General features: G+C 42.1%; 1 protein-coding gene across 2 annotated transcripts in view; it reads right to left on the bottom strand.

Moving 5' to 3' along the window:
- ube2f (ubiquitin-conjugating enzyme E2F (putative)) overlaps nt 1-19,036 on the bottom strand; it is an 88,409-nt gene that overhangs the window by 21,567 nt on the left and 47,806 nt on the right.

A 19,036-nucleotide genomic window follows, 5' to 3' on the forward strand; every position in this document is an offset into this window, starting at 1 on the left:
AATGAGAGGCTCATTAGAACAAGGAAACAGTACTGTTAATGGATACCAACCCTAACGGGGATTTCTAATGGTAGTAGCTACACATTGAAAATCAGATATATGCCTTGCAGAAAACAAAGGTGATGGGCCCAATTTGCTCTTATCACTTTGCCATTTCATTATAAAACAAAGGGTGGTCCCATCAAAAAACAGAAGACAATTGATTGCAAGTGAAGAAATAAAACGTTCTTCGAATAAAAACAAATATTATCTTGGGCTGTGATGCAAACTGCAGTGCTGGCAGAGGCCATGATTGACAGTTGGTGGATTTGCATTTAAATGAAATATAGTCAATACCTTTCTCTACAGGACCTGCCCTCTATTTTAATGATCTTATATCTCCATACGGTTGATCCCCATCTGGGATATATTTTTTTTTAACAAGGTCCAGCTCTTGACCTTGAAATTACTACTGTGCATAATTAGCCTGATGTTTAAATTCTTTACAAATATCTGACTTGATTCTAATACAGGACCCACAGCTTGATGTAGACCATGATAAATAACAATACACAGAAGTAGTGGCCTATGACTTGTTAACAATGCACCGTCCATCAGATAGCCTACCGTATCCGTTTTGAATGATGAATAAGAGAACCAACAACACACATTAACAAACAGGAAGACAGTCACCAGTCATTGCTCTTCCTCTGTTCTTGTTATTTCTTCCTCTGTTCTTGTTATTTCTAAGGTGATATCCTACAGGGAAACTAACCCGCAAAAGGCTCCATAACACCAAAAAGTTGAGGGCTATGGGACTTATCCAACAACTATATTAACTAGATGTTCCAAGCCTTCCCTTGCTTGTGATTGCACTTAGTCTTCCTGTACCATTCACTTTGGGAATCTGGACTCTCCGCTGGTTTAAGGGGGCCTGGAGTTCTGGATACTATATGTAGACATATGTATCAGATCTGACTGCAACTACTAAAGAGCACTAACAAAGCGATAAGGATAACATAACCACTTGCATAAGCCAAAGGAGTCTATTTTTGAGTGAATAGTGAGACTGTGGGAGAAATTGTGGAGGAGGAAGGACTGAGGTTATGAAAGAGAAATGAGAACATGTTATATTGGCAGAAGTAAGTGTTGGGCATGTGAGTGGTGAATAGGATGGATAGACAAATTCTGAAAAACTATTTTTGTCAGGCAGGCTGCTGCTCCAAAATGAGTCAAGCATGGTGTGTTTGTGTGTGAGAGCGTAAAATAAATAGCTAAATGTGTGTGTATGCCTATGTTTATCTATTTGCACAGATGTGGTGCGTCTGAGTGACTGTGTGCGTGTGTACAGTCAGTGGTGTGAAGTACTTAAGTTAACCTACTTTTAAGTACTACTTAAGTCGTTTTTTGGGGGTATCTGTACTTTGACCCATTTGCAACCAAGCTTTAACTTCCTGACTGATGTCTTGAGATGTTGCTTCAATATATCCACATAATTTGATGTCATCTATTTTGTGAAGTACACCAGTCTCTCCTGCAGCAAAGCACCCCCACATCAGGATGCTGCCACCCCGTGATTCACGGTTGGGATGGTGTTCTTCGGCTTGCAAGCATCCCCCTTTTTCCTCCAAGCATAACGATAGTCATTATGGCCAAACAGTTCTATTTTTGTTTCATCAGACCAGAGGACATTTCTCCAAAAAGTACTATCTTTGTACCCATGTGTAGTTGCAAACCGTAGTCTGGCTTTTTTTATGGCGGTTTTGGAGCAGTGGCTACTTCCTTGCTGAGCGGCGGCCTTTCAGGTCACGTTGATATAAGACTCGTTTGACTGTGGCTATAGATACTTTTGTACCCGTTTCCTCCAGCATCTTCACAAGGTCCTTTTGCTGTTGTTCTGGGATTGATTTGCACTTTTCGCACCAAAGTACGTTCATCTCTAGGAGACAGACGGCGTCTCCTTCCTGATCGGTATGATGGCTGCGTGGTCCCATGGTGTTTATACTTGCGTACTATTGTTTGTACAGATGAACGTGGTACTTTCAGGCATTTGCAAATTGCTCCCAATGATGAACCAGATTTGTGGAGGTCTACCATTTTTTTCTGAGGTCTTGGCAGATTTCTTTTGATTTTCCCATGAAGTCAAGCAAAGAGGCACTGCGTTTGAAGGTAGGCCTTGAAATACATCCACAGGTACACCTCCAATTGACTCAAATGATGTCAATTAACCTATCAGAAGCTTCTAAAGCCATGACATCATTTTCTGGAATTTTCCAAGCTGTTTAAAAAGGCACAGTCAACTTAGTGTATGTACTGGAATTGTGATACAGTGAATTATAAGTGAAATAATCTGTCTGTAAACAATTGTTGGAAAAATGACTTGTGTCATGCACAAAGTAGATGTCCTAACCGACTTGCCAAAACTATAGATTGTTAACATGTTTAGGATAGGGGGCAGTATTTTCACGTCCGGATAAAAAAACGTACCCGATTTAATCTGGTTATTACTCCTGCCCAGAAACTAGAATATGCATATAATTGTTTGATTTGGATAGAAAACACCCTAAAGTTTCTAAAACTGTTTGAATGGTGTCTGTGAGTATAACAGAACTCATATGGCAGGCCAAAACCTGAGAAGATTCTAAACAGGAAGTGCCCTCTCTGACCATTTCTTGGCCTTCTATAGCCTCTTTATCGAAAACAGAGGATCTCTGCTGTAACGTGACATTTTCTAAGACTCCCATAGGCTCTCAGAAGGCGCCAGAACGTTGAATGATGACTCTGCAGTTCCTGGCTGAAAAACAGTAGCGCATTTGGATAGTGGTCGATCTGAGAACAATGAAACGGGCGCGCGCGTGGACGTGAAGAGTCCATTTTACATTTTCAGTCTTTGAACGAAAACAACGTCACCCGGTCGGAATATTATCGCTATTTTACGAGAAAAATCGCATAAAAATTGATTTTAAACAGCGTTTGAGATGCTTCGAAGTACGGTAATGGAATATTTTGAAATTGTTGGTCACGATACGCGCCGGCGCGTCACCCTTTCGGATAGTGTCTTGAACGCACGAACAAACGCAGCTATTTGGATATAACTATGGATTATTTGGAACCAAACCAACATTTGTTGTTGAAGTAGAAGTCCTGGGAGTGCATTCTGACGAAGAACAGCAAAGGTAATCCAATTTTTCTTATAGTAAATCTGAGTTTGGTGAGTGCCAAACTTGATGGGTGTCAAATTAGCTAGCCATGATGGCCGGGCTATCTACTCAGAATATTGCAAAATGTGCTTTCACCGAAAAGCTATTTTAAAAATCGGACATAGCGATTGCATAAAGGAGTTCTGTATCTATAATTCTTAAAATAATTGTTATGCTTTTTGTGAACGTTTATCGTGAGTAATTTAGTAAATTCACCGGAAGTTTTCGGTGGGTATGCTAGTTCTGAACGTCACATGCTAATGTAAAAAGCTGGTTTTTGATATAAATATGAACTTGATTGAACAAAACATGCATGTATTGTATAACATAATGTCCTAGGAGTGTCATCTGATGAAGATCATCAAAGGTTAGTGCTGCATTTAGCTGTGGTTTTGGTTTTTGTGACATATGCTAGCTTGAAAAATGGGTGTCTGATTATTTCTGGCTGGGTCCTCTCCTGACATAATCGAATGTTTTGCTTTCCTTGTAAAGCCTTTTTGAAATCGGACAATGTGGTAAGATAAAGGAGAGTCTTGTCTTTAAAATGGTGTAAAATAGTCATATGTTTGAAAAATTGAAGTTTTGGGATTTTTGAGGAGTTTGTAATTCGCGCCACACCCTATCATTGGATATTGGAGCGGTGTTCCGCTAGATGTAAGACGTTAACAAGAAATTTGTGGAGTGGTTGAAAAAAACGAGTTTTAATGACTGCAACCTAAGTGTATGTAAACTTCCGACTTCAACTGTATATACAAAATTTAAAACAAATACCTTATTTACATAACTATTCAGACCCTTTGCTATGAGACTTGAAATTGAGCTCAGGTGTATCCTGTTTCTATTGATCATCCTTGAGAGTTTCTACAATTTGATCGGAGTCCACCTGTGGTAAATCCAATTAATTGGACATGATTTGGAAAGGCACACACCTGTCTATATAAGGTCCCACGATTGACAGTGCATGTCATAGCAAAATCTAAGCCACGAGGTCGAAGGAATTGTCCGTAGAGCTCCGAGACAGGATTGTGTCGTGGCACAGATCTTGGGAACGGTACCAAAAAAAAAGTATTGAAAGTCCAAGAGCACAGTGGTATCTATCATTGGGAAATAAAACAAAAATATGGAACTACGCAGACCTGCCTGTAAAACCAAACTGAGCAACCAGGCAAGAAGGACCTTGAACAGGGTGATCAAGAACCCAATGACCACTCTGACAGAACTACAGAGTTACTTGGCTGAGATGGGAGAAACTGCCAGAAGGACAACAATCTCCACAGCTCTTTACCAATCTTGGGCCGGATTCACAAAACCTTCTTAAGAAGAAATTTCTTCTTAACTGACATTTTTTCTTAAGTCTATAGTTAAGAAGAAAGTTAAGCAAAGTTGCTATTTCTCAATAAAGTTATTGGAAAAGTTTCTTCCAAAGAAAAAAGTAAAAAAATGGGATTCTTAAAAATAATGCTTTAGGATTTCTTCTCGGAAATGTACTTAACTTTAGGACAGCTAAACCCTTGTCTTGAGATGAATGGATACTTTTGTAACCATGAATGTTTTCTTGCACCACAGACACAGTTGGTTACCGGATATTTAAATACAGCAAGAACACAAATGATCTCGATAGCTAGTAATTAACAATACATTACAATATTCTAGAAGTGTTAAATAGCTAGTGCTATCTCGTCAATTTGCAAAGAAAAACTTGGCTAACGTTAACGTCGTTAGCTATTTTGGCTATAATGTCTTTACACGTCAGCTAGCTAACGCAGCTCACTAACTTACCAGTCGCGCAGTCCCTCTACCACCATTGCCATGATGGACGTCACCTTCTCCTCCAGCTGGTCCACATGAATGGTCTCTCAGCTCCCTTCTTCTTAGCAGCCGACTTGATGTCGGACCACTTCTTTTTACGGCGTCACTGTCCCTTGCCATACCCCTGACGGCAGAGACAGACTCGGCAACTCACCCATCCTTTCTTTTTGGTCTCTGCAGTGACCCCGCAGTTATCAAGTCTCCCCAACAGCAACCTTTTCCTTGCTGATATTTCCTCCATCACTTCACAATCTTTTCTTGATTATCCATTTTTGATTTTGATATAGCTAGTCTGATTGCTATAATGTGTGAAAAATTATGAAATAACCAAATCCAATCATCCCTGTCACATAGGGTTATTTATTGGTTTCAAGCACGTCACTAATGTAAATGCCACATAAGATATTTACGAAGTTCCTAAGAAAAGGAATTGCATTTACGAACTCTTATGAACTTTTTACGTTTATTCGTAAGTAATGTTTTGTGAATCCGGCCCCTGGGCTTTATTGGAGAGTGGCCAGACGGAAGCCACTCCTGAGAAAAAAGGCACGACAGTACACCAGGAGTTTACAAAAAGGCACGTGAAAGACTGACTATAAGGCAAAAGATTATGTGGTCTGATGAGAGAAAAATATAACTCTTTGGCCTGAATGCAAAGCGCTATATATCTGGAGAAAAAACCCCAGACACAGCTCATTACCTGTCGAACACCATCCCTACCGTGAAGCATGGTGGTGGCAGCATCATGCTATGGGGATGCTATTCAGAGGCAGGGACTCGGAGAATGGTCAGGATAAAGGTAGCAATGAATGGAGCAAAATGCAGGCAAATCCTTGATGAGAAGCTGCTTCAAAGTACAAATGACGACAGACTGGGCCCAAGATTTTACGTTCCAAGAGGATAATGACCCCAAACAGCAAGAACAAGAAAGTTCTAGAGCGGGCCAGTCAAAGCCCAGTCTTGAATCCCATTGAAAATCCGTGGAAAGACTTGAAGATTGCTGTTCCCCGCAGCTCACCATCTAATTTAACAGAACTTGAGAAAATCTGCAAGGAAGAATGATAAAAAAATCCCCAAATACAGATGCGCAAAGCTGATACAAACATACCGAAGACCACTAAAAGCCACCTAAGGTGCTTCTACAAAGAAATTACTCAGGGGTGTAATTACTTATGTAAATGAGATAGGCCTGTATTTAATTTACAAACATTTCTAAAAACATGTTTTTACTTTGTCATTGTGTGTAGATGGGTGAGAAAAACATTTAATCCATTTTGAATTCAGGCTGTAACAACAATGTGGAATAAGTCAAGGGGTATGAATACTTTCGGAAGGCACTGTATGTGTGTGTGTGCGTGTGTGCGTGTGTGCGCGTGTGTGCTGCCTGGTCAAGGAGGGGAAAGGTGACAGTAGCTGTGTGGGTTGGAGCTGTGCTGCACAGGAGAGGTGACAGCAAAGAGGGACAGTGTCACCCTCTCCACAACACAACACACTTATCATAGAGAATGCCCCGGGCCAACTTCTACAATACAAAAAAAGCTTCCAGTTTTTTATTTATTTTTTATCTGCTCTTTTCTAGATTTAGTTTGATCTTCATTTAAAGCAACCTGGTAGGACTGCAAAGTAACAATATACACTTCTGTCTACCGCAACTACCTGATAAAATGTTTATGTTGCTCTAGTGAAATCAATTTCTCATCATTCTTTGGCACACATAGAGGGAGTACAAGGCGGTGGTCAAGGGTAAAACTATCACCCAAACACAATCAAGTCCCTATCTCACACACACCCTACTCTCTTTACAGTGTGTAGGCTGGATTAAATCAGAGGTAAACATTTTACCCTAGTCTGTCAGACGTTTGAGTTCCGGGTCACAGAACAAAGTCAAATCTCACAGTAGACTACAGGTTCAGAGAGAGGGCCAGTGATCTACACTGTATTGATTGGTGGGGGACAGTAGGAGAGGCTGGGAGAGTGGTGCAGAGAGTAGCAGGAAAAAGTGCTGGACAGAGGGAGATAGCAGGGAGCGCAACAGAGGTATAAACTCCCAACAGTGCACCCGAGGCTAGGGTTAGGATGTACTGTATGGATGAACAGTCTGAGGGCTTTATTATACCAAATCTGGTAACCTGGATGTTCCAAAACAGCACTTGCTTGGATTAACCTACCCAACAAGACAGTGTGTGTGTGTGTGTGTGTGTGTGTGTGTGTGTGTGTGTGTGTGTGTGTGTGTGTGTGTGTGTGTGTGTGTCATCCAGCACCCCCTCTCTCCCCCACAGTGGTTAAAACAGTCAGGTGCAGTCCTCTCATGCACTCTCAGTGCTCATCGACAAGGGACGGAGGATATTGGCCTGTCAATAACTAGGGATGTGACAAATGTACAATTTGTCTTAACATTTAAACTGGCATTTTTCCCCCGGTTTAACTCATAAGACTCTAAGCCTTTACTAAGCAGGGGGATGGGGGGTATACTAAGCTATATGGAATTGTTTTAAGAAGGTCATACCTAAGATAATTTTGCTATTTGATTTGGAATTTTAAGACCCCTTGAAGTTAAAAACAGTTTGGACACACCTACTCATTCTAGGGTTTTTCTTTATTTGTACAATTTTCTACATTGTAGAATAATGGTGAAGACATCAAAACTATGAAATAACACATTTGGAATCATGTAGTAACCATAAAAAGTGTTAAACAAATGTATTATTTTAGATTTTAGATTCTTCAAAGTAGCCACCCTTGGTCTTGATGACAGCTTTGCACACTCTTTTGACAGAGGCCTGTGGGCGTTCTAGACAAAACAACCGACATGAACGTGTTTGTGAGAGTCTCTCACCTTTCCACAAAGGGGTAATATTAGTGTGCTGACCAAACTGTTCAGATACTATAGACAGAAGTTGTCAGATCAGCAGTACCGAGTCCCAAGACGCTTGTGGGGGTCGTAGAGCAAAAACCGCAAAAAACATTGTGTTCGTGAGAGTCTCGCCCATAGAGGGGTCAATAGAGGGATCGTAATATTTTGTAGGCCAAACCATTAAGATGCTACAGACGATTTTGTGACAAGACCTATTTTCGGGATGTCTCATGGTCTGACAAACACCATTCTAGCTCGGTCACCTTTCACTACCGACGTGGAAGCACGTTGCATCCAATGCAAAAAACATTATAGGGATTGATTTATTATGGCGATTAGATTTCCGCGGGGGCGTGGACATTGATGTGAGGGGGTTAAAACGATAAATCATAAAATGACATGTGATTTCACAATGCAGATATGGTCCCGAGTATGACCGCTAGGGCGTGATGCAGTTCAATCTACTGCAGTCCTGGCTACCAAACAGCGCTCACTTTGCTGCTGCCCCCCCATCCACTCAGCAACGATGGTGATTAATGATGCTTTTGGGTTCTCTGCTGCCTCTCCTCCATGTTCTCAATGGTCAGTACATGGGACTTCATGTCCCACTTCTCATCAATGTGATGGCTCGTTGCAGTGATGTATGACAGCGTGTTCATAGACGTCCAACAATCTGTTAACGCCACGTATGGTGTTTGAGAGCTCGCACTTTGTACTTGCAGACCAATCATAGTAGAATATCTCCACCCGGGACATCACGTAGCATCTTGTAGTCTGGTTCTAGATATGCCATCAGCGCCCATTGAAGCCGACATGCTCTACCATTGACAATGGCTGCATATAAACTGCAATAATTTCTGTAATCAGCGCTGTGATTTTCTCACGCCATCCCTTATCGCACTTGTTTGTGTGAAAAGCCTGTCTAACGTCTGTTGTTGGGGGGGCGTGCGCTGCTGCCAGCAATGGTTTGGGTTTCATGGTGCCTCCCTTTCAGATGGTTAAGCTACCACTGTAGCTCAATTCCACCTCGCAAAGTTTCCATTTCACCACCTTTTCATTTAAGTTATCCAAGTATTGCTATACAGGACATCGCTGCCGTCACTTCCCTGTCTCACTCTCTGCCATTATTACTGTTAAAGATATGGAACGTGTAGAGCGCTTTATATCTCTGGAAAATCATTTGAAATATGCATATCTCCTCCTACCATTACAGCGTTGTTGCGTTTGGGCGGCAGGTAGCCTAGTGATTAGAGCTGACAGGGTGAAAATCTGTCGTTTTGCCCCTGTACAAGGCAGTTAACCCACTGTTCCTAGGCTGTCATTGAAAATAAGAATGTGTTCTTAACCGACTTGCCTAGTTAAATAAAAGGTAAAATAAAATAAAAAATGGTTTTCCCTTTATGATGATGATCTGGACCTGTTAGTTGTAGATTTGTTTTTACCAAACTGTGATTTTAATTGTGTAAAAAATAAAATAAACAAAAAGTTATTTTCGGTTAGAGATTTTTCTCTAAAAGTTAAAGATCCCAATTCAGTTTAAATGTTCACACCCCTAGTCAATACACTGATTAAGCAGGAGGCTAAGTGGCCAGCAGATCCTGGGGCCATCGAAGGACAGGAACACTGGAATTAATTACACCTGCAGATAGAGCCATGGGCTATTTGTCTGTCTGTAATGTGCAAGGTTAGGAACTGCGGTCTGCAGAGCACAGCCAGTAGTCTGGGAACAGGTTTACGAAATGTTTGAGCTCTGCCTTAAAGTAACTATCCAGTGTAAATCTCACTTTTAAAACGCATACCCAAATCATTTTGTTGACTCATCCTATACTGATGTGTCCAAGGCATAAATTGGAGGGGGGGGAACACTTCAAAAACCCCACCTCAAATGTGCATTTCAAATTTCACATGCCTCTGATGAGACATTTAATGGAAAAATAATGAAAATGGCATAGTGCCAAAATGACTCATGTTTTGGCCTGTATTGTTTGTCATAGACGGAAGACATGACAGAGAAAAGGAGGGAAGAGGACAGGAGAGGAAATTCAGACTTCCTCATCGCTCTAGGATACAAAAACTGATAACTCTGTTGATAGCCTTGTGTTTGAGAGAAGACTTTCAGAGGCTGGAGTTATTCTCTCCACTGATTAAATCAATTGATTGGCCATGGGTCACCGCCTAAGGATTGAATGATAGTCTCTTATTTCGCTTACTCCAAGCTCCAGGTTGCACAGACTGATGGGTCAATTGGATGAAAAGCCTTTAGGAAACGTGGAATTAAAGATTTGAATGGAGCAGGGGATGCAGTGCACTCAGAAAGTATTCAGACCCCTTGACCTTTTCCACATTTTATTACGTTACATCCTTATTCTAAAATGGATTAAATCCTATTTTTCCCTCATTAATCTACACACAATACTCCATAATGACAAAGCAAAAACTCTTTTATTGACATTGTTGCACATTTATATAAAAAAAAATGAAATATAACATTTACATAAGTATTCCACCCCTTTACTCAGTACTTTGTTGAAGCACCTTTGGCAGCAATAACAGCCCCGAGTCTTCCTGGGTATGACGCTATGAGTTTGGCACACCTGTATATGGGGAGTTTCTCCCATTCTTCTCTGCAGATCCCCTCAAGCTCTGTCAGGTTGGATGGGGAGCGTTGCTGCACAGCTATTTTCAGGTCTCTCCAGAGATGTTCGATCGGGTTCAAGTTCGTGCTCTGGCTGGACCACTCAAGGACATTGAGTCTTGTCCTAAAGCCACTGCATTGTCTTGGCTGTGTGCTTTGGGTCATTGTCCTGTTGGAAGGTGAACCTTCACCCCAGGAGGAGGTCCTGAGCACTCTGGAGCAGGTTTTCATCAAGGATCTCTCTGTACTTTGCTCGGTTCATCTTTCCCTCGATACTGACTAGTTTCCCAGTCCCTACCGATGAAAAAATATCCCCACAGCATGATGCTGCCACCACCATGCTTCACAGTAGGGATGGTGCCAGGTTTCCTCCAGATGTGACACTTGGCATTCAGGCCATAGAGTTCTACATTGGTTTCATCCGACCAGAGAATCTTGTGCTTTCGGTTCCTTTTGGCAAACTCCAAGCAGGCTGTCATGTGCTGAGGAGTGGCTTCTGTCTGGCCACTCTACCATAAAGGCCTAATTGGTGGAGTGCTGCAGAGATGGTTGTCCTTCAGGAAGGTTCTCCCATCTCCACAGATGAACTCTGGAGCTCTATCAGAGTGACCATTGGGTATCTTGATCACCTCCCAGACTAAAGCCCTTTTCCCCACGGTTGTTCAGTTTGGCCAGGAAGCCAGCTCTAGGAAGAGTCTTGGTGGTTCCAAACTTCTTCCATTTAAGAATTATGGAGGCCACTGTGTTCTTGGGGACCTTCAATGCTAAGAAATGTTTTGGTACCCTCCCCCAGATCTGTGCTGCAACACAATCTTGTCGTCTCGGAGCTCTATGGACTATTCCTTCGACCTCATGGCTTGGTTTTTGCTCTGACATGCACTGTCAAATGTGGGACCTTATATAGACAGCTGGAATCCAATCAAGTTGTAGAAACATCTCAAAGATGATGCACCTGAGCTCAATAGCAAAAGGGTCTGAATATTTATGTAAATATAAACATTTCTAAAACCCCATAATGACAAAGCGAAAACAGGTTATTGTCTGTAGATTGCTGAGGAAAAAACATTTATTTAATACATTTTAGAATAAGGCTGTAACGTAAAGATATGTGGAAAAAGTCAAGGGGTCTGAATACTTTCCGACTGCACCGTCTTTGGCGTGTTGTGTGACTTTGGGGTGACATCGTCTGAACTATTTGTCACATTGAAGATGAATGATTGGAAAGCAGCTTGCATTGCGTTTCTTTTATTTTCATCTAGCTAATCTCAGAGGGTGATTACACTCGTCCAGTCTCGCTGTGACATTTTGTGCTGGGATATTTGGGCCAAAATATATCATGAGGAGGGCTGAACCTGAAAGATTTAAGATTTGAAAGGAGCAAGCATTGCGTCCCTGTTATTTTCATCTAGCTAATCTCGCAGGCTGATCACACTCACCCAGTCTCACTGTGACATTTTGTTCTATAATATTTTGAGGGGACTGAATCTAATAAACACAACATTGTCAGAGATTCGCAACAACATATGCACAGGCAAAGTTGAAACTCTATGCAGGCTAACAAAATGCTTTCCCAGCATTTCAATAGACTCGCATGATTTGCTAGAGTAGGAGCTTGGGAACATAAGGACTGGGATAGTTCCTTCTCATCTTGGTCTAATGTGTACCCTGTGAGAAAGACAGAGCGAGCGAGAATGAGATGTACCAAAATCTATTATAGCTGCCAACACCTTAGGTGCTGAGCGAGTGTCTAGCTCATTGATCCAGAGCCCTCCTGAATCCTCTTACTGGCAGCTAATAGACAGCTTGTTCTTATGGACAAGCTACTGGTAGCTAATAGACAGCTTGTTCCCATGAGCCACGTACTGGTAGCTAATAGACAGCTTGTTCCTACGGGCCACGTACTGGTAGCTAATAGACAGCTTGTTCCTACGGGCCACGTACTGGTAGCTAATAGACAGCTTGTTCCTACGGGCCACGTACTGGTAGCTAACAGACAGCTTGTTCCTACAGGCCACGTACTGGTAGCTAACAGACAGCTTGTTCCTACGGGCCACGTACTGGTAGCTAATAGACAGCTTGTTCCTACGGGCCACGTACTGGTAGCTAATAGACAGCTTGTTCCTATGGGCCACGTACTGGTAGCTAATAGACAGCTTGTTCCTACGGGCCACGTACTGGTAGCTAATAGACAGCTTGTTCCTACGGGCCACGTACTGGTAGCTAATAGACAGCTTGTTCCTACGGGCCACGTACTGGTAACTAATAGACAGCTTGTTCCTACGGGCCAGCTACTGGTAGCTAATAGACAGCTTGTTCCTACGGGCCACGTACTGGTAGCTAATAGACAGCTTGTTCCTACGGGCCACGTACTGGTAGCTAATAGACAGCTTGTTCCTACGGGCCAGCTACTGGTAGCTAATAGACAGCTGGTTCCTACGGGCCAGCTACTGGTAGCTAATAGACAGCTGGTTCCTACGGGCCAGCTACTGGTAGCTAATAGAGAGCTTGTTCCGATGGGCCAGCTACTGGCAGCTGATGGCTCAGACACACAAATAGCATTTCCTGGTTGAGAGTACTTAGCACCGCAATGTAATTTGCACACCGAATTTACATGTAGAATCACGTTATTGTTCTGTTGAAAGGTCAATTCATCTCCGAGTCTGGTGGAAAGCAGAAAACCGGGTTTTCCTCTGCCTGTGCTTAGCTCCACTAAGTTTCTTTATCCTGAAAGACTCCCCAATCCTTAACGGTTACAATCACACACATAACATGATGTAGCCACCACTATGCTTGAAAATATGAAGAGTGGTACTAAGTAATGTGTTGTATTGGATTTGCCCCAAACATAACACCTTGAATTCAGGACAAAACGTTAATTTGCCTTGCAACATTGTTTGCAGTATTACCTTCGTGCCTTGTTGCAAACAGGATGCATGTTTTGGAATATGTTTTTATTCTGAACAGGCTGCCTTCTTTTCACTCTGTCAATTAGATTAGTATTATGGAGTAACTACAATGTTGATGATCCATCCTCAGTGGTCTCCTATCACAGCCATTAAACTCTGACTGTTTTAAAGTCACCACTGGCCTCATGGTGAAATCTGAGTGGTTTCCTTCCTCTCCGTCAACTAAGTTAGGAAGGACGCCTGCATCTTTGATCAAATCAAATTTTATTAGTCACATGCGCCTTACAGTGAAATGCTTACTTACGAGCCCCTAACCAACAATGCAGTTTAAAAAATATGGGTAAGAATAAGAAATAAATGTAACAAGTAATTAACCTCTCTGGGCTAGGTGGGCACCTACGCAACAGCCAGTGTAATCCCGTGGCGCGATATTCAAATACCTTAGAAATGCTATTACTTCAATTTCTCAAACATATGACTATTTTACACCATTTTAAAGACAAGACTCTCGTTAATCTAACCACACTGTCCGATTTCAAAAAGGCTTTACAACGAAAGCAAAACATTAGATTACGTCAGCAGAGTACCCAGCCAGAAATAATCAGACACCCATTTTTCAAGCTAGCATATGTCACATAAACCCAAACCACAGCTAAATGCAGCACTAACCTTTGATGATCTTCATCAGATGACAATCCTAGGACATTATGTTATACAATACATGCATGTTTTCTTCAATCAAGTTCATATTTATATCAAAAACCAGCTTTTCACATTAGCATGTGACGTTCAGAACTAGCATACCCCCCCGCAAACTTCCGGTGAATTTACTAAATGACTCACGATAAACGTTCACAAAAAACATAACAATTATTTTAAGAATTATAGATACAGAACTCCTTTATGCACTCGCTATGTCCGATTTTAAAATAGCTTGAAGTTTTGAAGTTTTTGAGGAGTTTGTAATTCGCGCCACGCTCTATCATTGGATATTGGCGAGGCGTTCCGCTAGCGGAACATCTAGATGTAAGAGGTTAACCAAACCCGTATGTCCAAGATTTTGTGTCCAACAGGTGAATTACAGGAGAAGGTGATTCACACAATCCAACCAGGAGACTGGGTGTGGATCCAGTCCCTGAGGAGAAAAGACTGGAAGCAGCCCGTTGGGAAGCCCCATACCAGGTTCTGTTAGACCACCGCCTTTGCCATTAGAAAAGCTGAGAGTCACTTGGGTCCATGTTACCCACTGCAAAAATGTACACATACAAGCACTGCTGATCACACACACACACACACACACACACACACACACACACACACACACACACACACACACACACACAGAGAGAGTTAGGAGAAGAACCGAGTACCAACAGGGTCCGGGGGGTTACCTCCTTAACAAAGGTTTCCTATCCCGACCATTCATCATTGTGTGTGCTCCTAGAGGTGTGAGTATGGGGTGGTACCTAGCAGACCGACTAAGGGCAGGAGAGGGTTGGCGGCTTTTGGAAAGATTAGGGACTCTGAGCTGCATCATAGTCTTGGTAATCTTTCTGATACATTCAGATCCACCACCTTCAGGTACTAATTATACGACACTGTTGTCATTGATAAGAAGTAAAAGATAAACTATATAATACACTGACCATCAAGGATGAGTGACTTACAGAATAGGAGTCAAAGAAGGTCAAGATGTAGGGTTTAAGGTAAACAGTAAACAATTTCCTGGGGAAGCAGACAACTGTACAGGGATTGGGTTTGCCAGATTGAAGTACTCGGCCAACCCACCTCGGTTCACTTTAACTCCTGGTGAGTACAAGTGTTATAGATACAAGTAGGACACCGAGAACTTAGGTGATTTTAATGGCTGTAAGGCAATTGTTAAATGTGACTGACTTAGGTTTGGAAGTACAGGAGAAAATTCTTAACCTCACAGCACCTATAACTGATGTATGGTGGGCTTGTACCAGGAAAGGACGCATATGACAGGACCTACCAAAAGGGTGGTTAGGAACTTGCGCCCTGATGTTATTGGTCCGACCAGTTTGAGTTAGTCATCAGAGGACAGTTATAGGTGGCTAAAGTAGGGACAGGAGGAGTTTTGACCAGGATGGGAGTAGCTTTGTCTAGATGGATGATATTGGCATCCACAGGGAAGTCCCAGATGAATACAAAGCTATGAATCAAATAGGTGAAGACTTTACCACTACGTTCTTTTGGTGGTTGAAAAATAAATAAGAATGTGGATTAGATTAATTACATCTATTATAAATCAACAGAGATTCATGAATGAAACCGGGGATGCAGTAAAGGGGTTCTCTGACCAATTATCCACCACCTCCCTCATGACCTGGTAAAATAGACTGGCTCTCGATATGTTATTGGCAGAAAAGGGCGGGGTATGTAGAATGATTGGGGTTCATTGCTGTACATTTATTTCTAATAACACATTAGCTCATGAGTTAGCAGAGAACTCTGGGGTGGATACTTCCCTGACAGGGTGGTTCGATAGCATGTTTGGGAAATGGAAAGATATTGTAAGTACTGTATTGTGGGCCGCTTTCACCTGTATGAGTGTGTTGGTGTTGTGTGGATGCTGTTTGGTCCCTTGTGTGAGAGGTTTAATCACCAGAACTCTAGAGAGATCGATGACGCAATAGATGGTGAGATATGGACCGATTCCGAGCTCCGATCAGTGGGATGACGAATACAGGTCTCCTGACCTAGGAGATGGCTCCGTTTCTTTCAACCATGAGGAGCATAAAACATCTCCCCCATACCACGAGGAGCCAATGTTAGATGAGACTATCTTCAATGTTTAGAAAGACTGTTCCTTTAATGAAGATTATAATGAAAATCCTAAAAAGAAGAGTTATGATTGGATATAGGCCTAGAACAGTCATTGATGAGTATCGGATATAAATACATGTATTGGTTTTATTTGATTTTGTATAACATTTATGATTCCATATGGCAATTGATGCATCAGTGTGTATTATTTAGTCATGGGGTGGATTGATAAGGCAATTTATATGCTTAAAAGGTAATGATTAAAGAATTCCACCCTGAAACATAACTATTAGTGAATTTTAGTTTATGTAGCATGTATAATGAACGTAAAGTACTAAATGTAAGTCCAATAAGGTTCGGTAGAGACATGTGAGGGAGAGAAGTGTGTGTGTGTGTGTGTGTGTGTGTGTGTGTGTGTGTGTGTGTGTGTCTAAGAAGATACCGAGAACAATTAAACTGTATGGCCTGACCTGGCTAGAACTCTGAGAAACGTACGATAGGACAGGGAGTCCTTTCAAGGTTCCTCTAATCTCGGGGGGATGGAACTGCCAGTTTGGTAATGATGAACAGAGGTGAGAACCATGGGGAAGGATACATTCTACATACTGTTCGTGTCTATGTATGTGCGTAGGCTATCTACTGTTTGTGTGGAGGTATGTGCGTAAGTAGGGAGTGAGTTATAAAATGGCATGTCTTTGTATTGTGGACTTTAGTACGTTCTTGTGAATAAACTGTACGAACCTTTTGTATAAGCTGAGTCTTTGCCTAATTATTATTAAACCCAGGGCCTTACAAACCTCGGGGATTGGTCAAAGCTTATTGATTGTTAGTTATTATCATTGAGATTGAAAATTCACATGACAGTAACAAAACCAAATGTTGAAAAAGTAAAGGGGTCTGAATACTTTCTAAAGGCACTGCATGTCTGAACCGCTGCTGGGAAGTCTCGCTCGCTGTCTGTGTTCTGCGGTAGGATGGATAGAGTATATTGACCACAGCTGTGTATCTTGTGTTAGTGGGCAAGTGAGCATTGTCGAAATCAAAACCCAACCCTCAAGTCATGACGAACTCACTTACAAAACTCTGTTTTGGACGAGACTGACCTTGTGACAAAAATGATCCCATTTACACTTTGTAGTACATTTTTTGACAGTAGAATAAATGTTTCTGACTAATATCGATGCCACATGGGGCGTTTCTATCAGAGAAGTTGTTCATTGCCTAAAGAAAGGTCTATTTTTTTCATACCCAAAAAGCTTACTATTTAGAACACAAGAATGGGTATTCAGACACGGCAACAGTCTCTTCCTGTTGCGGTCCCGCTACTGCCAATAGTAAGTAGGCTACGTCCCAAATGGCACCCTATTCCCTATATATTGCAGTACTATTCCCTATATATTGCAGTATGCTATAGGCCATATAGGCCCTGGTTAAAAGTAGCGCACTATATACGGAATAGGGTGCCATTTGGAAAGCAGACCTTGTACAGCAGCAGATTACCTCAATTACTAGGCTGGCTAACTGACACGCAAAATCACAGGTGTCCAGTAGAAAGAGCCTGAACAGGCAAGGAAACAGGCCATGGCCATCACTTTAGGTACTGACTGTTAAATCACCTCCTCCTAAAGACTAATGATTCCAATCTTTTCCTCAGAACTGACAGTTAGTATTCCTCCAGTGCATCCTATTCTCTCTAATAGTTACTGTACTGCTGGTAGATGTACATCACTGCCTCAAGTCAGGTCCTATCCTTCTTACACACCTTAGCTAGGCTTGGAGTTTATGCTGGATGTTATCACAGCAGAAAAACGAACTGAGTCAGGCTAATGAGAATAACTTCATATCATAAGAATTTGAAACATGACACGGTAATGGCTTTTGAAACAGTCATCACGCAGTAAATGACCCTGGCTGGCTGTGGGTGTCATCGGTAGCTAAGTAAGACGTTAGTTAGCCAGGGAACCACCTAAGGAGGACGTCATGGGGATATCAGAGCTGTTAATTACACCCGAATCGCGGAAACAGAAGATGAGCGAGCCAGGGAGAATGTGCGTGTGCGTGTGCTTGTACCTGTGTTTACGTGTGCCTGTGTGCGTGTGCGGTATAAGGTATTGCAACTGTGACGTCTAGGAGACGAGCAACCACACAACAATAACATACTGTCGCCTTTCACAGTGTCACCTCATCTCCCTCGCCGTCAATTTAATCAATCGTTTTGAGCTCAGGGCCTAAATAGAGTGGCTGTGACACTACAAACTGAATCCATTCGAGCGGTACTGTATCTCAGTGTGTCAAAGGGGAAGAGAGGAGACGGAAGATGTGACGTAGGCGTTACGCAGAGAGATGAGTTGGGGTGTGACTCACAGTGGCTTCTGATAAGAGAAACACCAGTGAGACACAATCAAGGCCTAAGGGTTGACTTCATAGTCACTTCATGTCTCCTGTCTGCAAATACATTAGAATATTACCATCAACATGCAAAGGGCACGCTCCTAAAAAAAAAAATGGTGGTATGTGCTGGTCATAAGTCATATGAAAAGATTTAACACATCTTTAATAGGCCAAGGTTTGGAATTTCAAACACCCAATGACTTTTTGACAAGGGATCTTAAATCTATCTGGAATTGCAAAGCAAGTTCAATGCATAGCACATGTTCAACACCATGGCTCTCGGGTCAAGCCCGTGCTATTCATCAAAGGAAAACCATTGGGGTTTCAAGCAAGGAGCCCTGCTTCATAGTGAGCCAACTCCCTCAGGAGCAATACATGACAATAACTGTTAGCAGCAGACCACCACCACAGAGAAGAATGGGGCCTCGTTCAGAGAAATCACCGTTTCTTTGGATCAATAACACACACCCCA

This window comes from Salmo salar, chromosome 25 (assembly GCF_965601325.2).
Source record: "Salmo salar chromosome 25, fSalSal1, whole genome shotgun sequence".
NCBI classification, from domain to species: domain Eukaryota; kingdom Metazoa; phylum Chordata; class Actinopteri; order Salmoniformes; family Salmonidae; genus Salmo; species Salmo salar.